Below are 7281 nucleotides of genomic sequence, written 5' to 3' on the forward strand. Positions count from 1 at the left end.
CTAAACTAGTACTCAAATTTTACCCGTTTCCGGTCTGGTTCAGTCCGATTTTCCAATTTTAATAAAATTCAAATTTCTCATTAAAAAATCTATTTATTAAAAAAAAAACTGCTTTAAAAAATCTGTTTTATTAAAAATCTCTTAATATTTGCAAAAATCTGCTATGTTAAAAAATTCTGCTATTAGAAATATGCTTTATAAAAATTATCTGCTATGTAAAAAAAATTCTACTATAAAAAAACTGCTATAAAACAATTTTTTTTTTTATATAGGTAATAAGTATGCTTTATTAAAATAAGATGAGCATAGCCCAAGTACACTGGAGGTATACATGAGCATACACCTATTTGAGAACTAGAAACAAAAACAAGAAAATCATGAAAACTTAGGCCATTAAGATCAACTGCTATAAAACAAAAACTGAAACAAGAAATCTACTGTAACCAAATAAAAAATAAAAAATTGTTAAAAACCTATATATAAAACTGCTACAAAATACAAAAAATCTGCAATAAAAATAAAATTCTGCTATGAAATAAAATAAGTCCAAAAGTCTAAATTATTAGTCCCAAAGTCCAACAAATTACAAATCCGAATACTAAAAGTCTGAAGTACAAATCCAAAAGTTCAACAAATTACAATAACATCCAATAAAAAACTTTACAACTAGAAGATAGAGATCGAAACAACAGGAACCCTAAAATAGATGGATGAATATGTCAAACTACATCAGCTTTAACTCCATTTAAATACAATACACACGTAATGGGACTGTATCAAGCTATATGTGCATATACATATTTTGTTTGATCTCTCTTTTTTTGGCATATTTTCAACGTATTCATTCTGAAACGTTCCAATTTGTGAAACCATGTGATTTCTTTCAGGCAAGGCATGACAATGTTAGTTGTAGTTGACATACAGAGGAGTGTGCACTCACTTCCATCCAATTTCAGAAGGTGCATTACACAAGCTATTAGTTTAATCATCGCAAAGTTCTGAATATTTTCCTTTTTGTTTGGCTTACTCCTTTTTCCTTTTGGCCTGAGAAACAATTTCAATCCTATTTGCCAACATGAAAGATTAATCATGTTAAAATCTTAGGAAAAAAACAAAAAACAAATCTTTATTCTATGGATGTAAGAATTTTAAATCTCAACTCGGATTTATCTTCCGTCACAATGGAAGTGACACTAACTTGTGGAGTTCATTTGATGCTCTAAATTATAAGTTACCATTTACTCAGCCCCAATTTCAACTTTGGTTTTAGCTCAAATGAGATTGAAGGAGAAATGACTTATTGGAGTTTATGACAACAAAGAGACGTGAAGATGAAAATTATAGAACATATAAGACATCCAACAGAATAAGAAATAGAATCAAGGCTACTAATAGAAACAACAGAGATGAGAGAGAGAGAGAGAGAGAGAGAGAGAGAGAGTGGGGCTGTATAGCTCAGGGGTGAGAGAGAAATGGCGGGGTTGGGCTGCTGGAGATCGGGGGGGAGAGGGCGGATGTGCTAGGGTATTTTGAGGGAGGGGGAAAAATTATTTTGGAGATCCAGGGGCGATAAACAAAATCTGAGGGGGGATCGAAATAGCGCCATTTGGATTGAAATTGGACCCAAATGGCGTCGTTTCAACACACATTTATTTTATTAAAAAAAAAAACTGAGTTGCATCACGCCGTTTCTAGGAACCCAGTTTCAAAATTGATCCGGTGTCCAATTTTATACTAAACAATGCCCTTTCTTCTTTGGCACATGAGGTGTATTTTTAACTTGTTATTCTTTTATCTTTTTGGCACATAAATTAATTAAAAAAATTATTTAAATTAGTTAAATTAAAATTAAGTAAACTATTTGATTTGGATTGTTTAATTAACTTTTTAAAAAAATAATTAATTATAATTATAATATGATGTTACTTGCTAATTTGTTACTAACTTAAAGTATGTCAATGTATTGTGATAATTGTCAATATATTAAACTTTTTAGTTTTTACATTTTGTATATGATTAAGAAATAATTGTATATATTATAATACTAAATAACTATAGACTATACCAATACTAATAGTAATACTAGTACTATATACTATACTACTAGTGATATTAATACTATATTTAATTATAGTGATATTAATAGTAACATATTAAGTTAACTATACTATTATACATCTATTATGTGCTATAACTCTTATAATATATTAATATATACTAATACTATATATTATACTATTATAGTGTTACTACTACATATAGTGTGTGTGTATATATATATATATTATATAATAATACATTGATATTAAATTATTACTAATACTATATGTTATACATTATGGAATATATATTATATATTATATAATAATACATTGATACTAAATTATTACTAATACTATATACTATACTAATAATAATATATGGTTATAGTGATATTAGTACTAAATATTATGTTTAAGATTAAATTTTTATGTTATAAATTATAATAACATTATCTTATGTATAATAATAATAATAATAATAATTTATATTATTATATATAAAAATTATATATAATATAAAAAATATTATATATAATATTTAAAAAATTAAATTAAATATATATTTATAATGAACCGGTTCGGTCTGATCTGGTCCGGTCTTAAAAATACGGAACCAGAACCAGATCGGTTCCGGTCGGTTTTAGCATATATGAAACCGGTTCCGGACTTGACCGGTCTAAAACCGGACTGGTTCCACCGGTTTGGATCTGTCCGGACCAGTTTTCCGGTTAAAATTTACACCCCTAGCTACTACGAATATCATCCATTCACATGCATACAACTTATTATTCTGGATGCATAAATAGAGGCTACCAAGGACGACCATACATACATATACCTTTAAACATTCATACAAAGCATATTTCATAAAGGATAAGTATTATGTTCATACTTTTATGGAGTCTTTCTAAATGATATGAAATGAAAATGAAATCGTTTACTTATCATATTTATCACCTATGATCAATATATAATCCATTAACACTTCCACTTGTGTAAACAAGCTTCATATACCTTTACATCGACATCCTGCTAACGTAGCACTTCACCCAACCTGTCCAACTACGTAACTTATTTCGACACTTCGCTCAAGCCACATGACATACAGCCACATCATGACTACACCGCATCCATTCACTTTACACAGTTCACAACTCCAAACTGTACAGTGATCCCATCACCTCACATGACATCCAGCCATTACAAAGACTACGCAATCACCTCATCCTTCACATGACATGACTTCACATCACACTTCCGTCACTTCACAACACACTACAACATTGCCCATTACATCACACAGCACACCACCCCGTCACTTTACACTACTTACAGCCATAATACAAACCGCACAGTAATGCCCAACACTTCAACTACATCACCAGAGAATACCCTTCACAATTATATAACCGTGCCACAAACTCCACGCTCCACAATCAAATCACAACTACACAACATTGCCCAACACTTCATCTTACACAATCACAACTACGCAACTATCCCAACACTTCACAAACACGACCACAATACGACTTCACAATTACCAACATAGAGAACCAAACAACACCAACCCAATATCAACTTCGCAAGAGTATAATTATTAATGAAAAAGGGTTAGAAATTATACCATAGCAAGAGGCTGAAAGCTCACGCTGTTTGCTGCTCGGCATGGTCCCACAATGGCGGCTATGCACGTGCAAGAAGGAGTTGAGTTAGGGCTTGGTCACTGCCGTGACCCTAAGACATGGCTATTTGGGGTGGCCAAGGTTTGGTGTGGGCTTCGTGGTGGCAGCAGGAGGTGGAGAGGGGTGGTCCATGGCTTGCTTGGACTTGTACGGTGGTGGGTATGTGCGTGTGTGCTAGATGCCGAAGGAGAAAAGAGAGGGAGGCAAGGCCTTGGTTAGTTGGGCACAGTGGCATTGGGACTGGGTCACGGGGTTGACCCTGGGTGGAGACAGCCGTGGCTGGAAGCTGTGCACGGCGGTGAGGCATTGAATCTAATGAGATTTGTGAGGGAGAGAGGGAGGGAGAGCTGTGTGGTTGGGGCTCGACGACTAGATCTAGGGAGAAGAGGTGGCCCATAGTGTCCCGATGCTGGGATCTCGGCTGATTTGAGGCAGAGCGCGGCGTTGGAGGAAGCTCGAGGGGAGAAAAGAAGCTACGAGATGGACTGTGGGGGGATCCAAGGCGAGGGGTGAGGCTGCAAGGGAGGGATGGCAGGCAAGGCTCGATGGCGAGCTCAAGAGCCACTCATGGTGGCACAGTGGCTGCTTGGTGAAGGAGAAACTGAGGGAGTAGGGAGAGAGGGCTACGGGCTGGGTTGTGCTGCGGAGAGAGAGAGCGAGAGAGAGAGAGAGAGGTCAATGGGGGAGGAGATCGAAGGTGGGGAGGTGGTTAGCGTGGGGTGGAGCTATAGATGTGCGGCGGCAACGCTGTTGGCTGTAGTGAGGAGTGCGAGAGAAGAGGGAAGGCTACGGTGGGGGAAGGGGAAATGACTAGGAGAGGAGAGGGAGAGGAGGGAAAAGTGAGGGGGAGATCTTGGGTTTGGAATTAAATCCTTGCCCTACATCTAGGGATCCTTAGATCTAATGTAACGGTGAGGATTTAAACAGTTAAGAATAATTAACTAAGTGATAGAACTACAATAGGGCTAAATAAAATTTAAATTTTGTTTTATCAAAATTAATAATCTTCATCATAAAATAAAATGATGAGTTTTATAAATATTTTTAGGAGAAATAAATCCATCCAAATAATAGAGTTTTAACATAAAATAAAATAATGAATATTACATAATATTCTTAAAGAAATAAAAATCATTTAAATAAAAATGATTTTCTAAACTATATTATTTTTAGGGCTTCAAATATAAAAAGGCTTAACTTAAAATTAGGTTTAATTCAATAATACTAAAAATACCCATCTTTAAAATAATTTAGACATTTAAAATATTTCAAAAATTTTAAAACACTGGGTTTCATTTAAAAATCACTCACTATATTTAAAACACAATTTCGATATTTAAATCGTGAATATTAGACTTGTGATCAATCGAGAGAAAAATAAATGGTTGGTCATAATAAAAATTAAAAAACTTGAGCTATAAGTTGATAAGAGATCCAGATTAATAGACCACACTACTACAAAGCAAATGCAAACAATATTAATTTAAGTTACACTAAAACAACATGATTATTTCCAGCAATATCAATATCTCTTTAAAAAAATTCATAAAACGAATTCAAATGAAAATTTGAGAAGAAAATGGTGCGGTATAGTTAGTGATTTATAAAATAATTATTAGTTAACGTTCTAACACATGATGGAACCTCATGCCTATGATATAAGACTTCGGTTTTTACATAATAATATAATAATAACTTGACATATTGGTTGCCTCAAATTATGCACAAATATTTAGATTTTCAAATGCATTATTTTAGTTTAGGATACCATGTTTGATATGTGAACATCCCAGAATAGAATATATATATATATATATATAATACAGCTTATGTACTAGTATGTTGTTTAATTAAGTCTTGATACTATAAAACAAAGTGTCTAAAGTTGCAAATATTAAAAATTCTGAAAATATTGCAAATTATTTGTTGGTAGTTTTAAGTTTTATATAAGCATGTAATTATTGAACCTAAATCCCAATATCAATCTGCCTCTCTCTTGCTCATATAGTCAAAAAAAGAGAAATTCTAGTGAGAGAACCTCTACCTTCTCTCTAGAAAACAAATCCGGAGCAAACGTTTGAGGGAGGTGGGAGCCTCAGCTCCTCCCTCCCTCCTCTCTTCTCTTTATTTCAGTTATGTGTTGGGTTTCCTTTTCAGTGTTTTATTGCGTGTTTAGTTTGGAGAATAAAAGCTGTTGGCCAATCTCAGGGGAGTCGAATGGCACAACTAGGCTTGGCCTCCGAGTTTTCTCAACCATAAATCACAATGTTGGGCGGGGAGTTTTCACGATGAAGGTGGAGGACCTCGGTTTCGGTTGGCCGTGGTATGGGTGGCTGAAAATCAAAGATCCCGTCCGGTGTTCCTGACTGTTTGGTGAGGAGTATAAAATCAAAGACCCAGGCTCTTACATATATAATGCAGTTAGGGGTGCTTGAGAGGTGTACGTGAGGTTGCCTGGATGAATGGTCTGCTGCGGGGATGCGTTGGAAGCTTTACGGCGTGAACGGGGTCAAGGCAGCTTGTTCTAGGAGGCGATGGTTTCTGTGGGGTTGGGGTGTTTTCTGTGGGGTTATGGTACTCTGTTTTATCCATGGAAAACAGAGGAGTTGTTCGGGAGGCATGCCAACGCACATGAGGGGGATAAGGTGTCTCTTCTGGGGCAGAACTTGGCCGCAACTCATGGTGTTTCCTCACGGATGATGGTCGGAAAAGGGGGTCGGCGACAGTGCTAGTTTTTTCTTTTTTGGTTTCTGTTTTATCTGAGCTTGTCGTTATCATTTCTTTGTTTTTTTAGTCTGGTTTTATTTCAGTTTTTCGAGTTGTAATAAAGGTTATGGTGGCCGTAGAGGGGGGCAGTTTTTCTGTGATTCCTTCTATGGTTTTTCACCTCTGGTTTGTGGTCTCTGGGTCTCGTCTCAGGCTTCCGTCTCTCCTAACCGAAGTGGAGGATGGCTTATTTTGGTGGTTATGGGCTGGCGATGGTGCCGAGACGGAGCGGGTGATTTATTTTGCTTCAAAACAGAGTGCTTTCGGTCGCTTTGTGGAAGAGTGCTATGCAGAAAGTGTTCTGTTACCAGTGGAGGCCGTGGGGTGGTGTCAGAAATCCCAGGTGCAACAAGTGGATGGGCCGAAGGCTAGTGGGAATACGGCGCTCATGAAGAGTATAGGGTGTTTTTTCAATTTGTTTTTTCAAGTGGTCTGTTAGGGTAGTTTTACAGTGGTCTGTTTGGTTTGAATAAGTATGTTTTTTGAAATAGGCAAGTCCCTCTCCTCTTTTGGGGATGAGGGGTATGAGTCCTCTCCTCCTATGGAGGGTGAAGGTTGGGTAGTTCCCCTCCTCCATTGGAGGGTGAGGATGTTTTGTGTTGTTTTTCTCGCGAACGAGTCGAGATGGACACTTCTGTTTTGACAGAGTCCCGCATCTCAGTATGGCGTCGTCATTGGAGAGCTTAGAAGTTTTAGACACAGTTCGACGCAATGAAAATTGTGTACGGGGGAGCGTACAACCGATGGGTAGTTGGCTTGTAATCGGGACTTGGTACCCGTAATTATCG

At 36.5% G+C, this 7281-nt stretch overlaps 1 long non-coding RNA gene across 1 annotated transcript; it reads right to left on the reverse strand.

Moving 5' to 3' along the window:
• Positions 1-512: 512 nt before the first annotated feature.
• LOC122309233 lies at positions 513-4587 on the reverse strand. Its single transcript, XR_006242383.1, has 2 exons — positions 3670-4587; positions 513-1063 (listed from the first exon to the last, which is right to left on the reverse strand). It is a non-coding gene; the product is annotated as an uncharacterized LOC122309233 (long non-coding RNA).
• Between the last annotated feature and the right edge of the window lie 2694 nt (positions 4588-7281).

The sequence above is a fragment of the Carya illinoinensis genome, chromosome 1 (assembly GCF_018687715.1).
Source record: "Carya illinoinensis cultivar Pawnee chromosome 1, C.illinoinensisPawnee_v1, whole genome shotgun sequence".
Classification (NCBI taxonomy): Eukaryota; Viridiplantae; Streptophyta; class Magnoliopsida; order Fagales; family Juglandaceae; genus Carya; species Carya illinoinensis.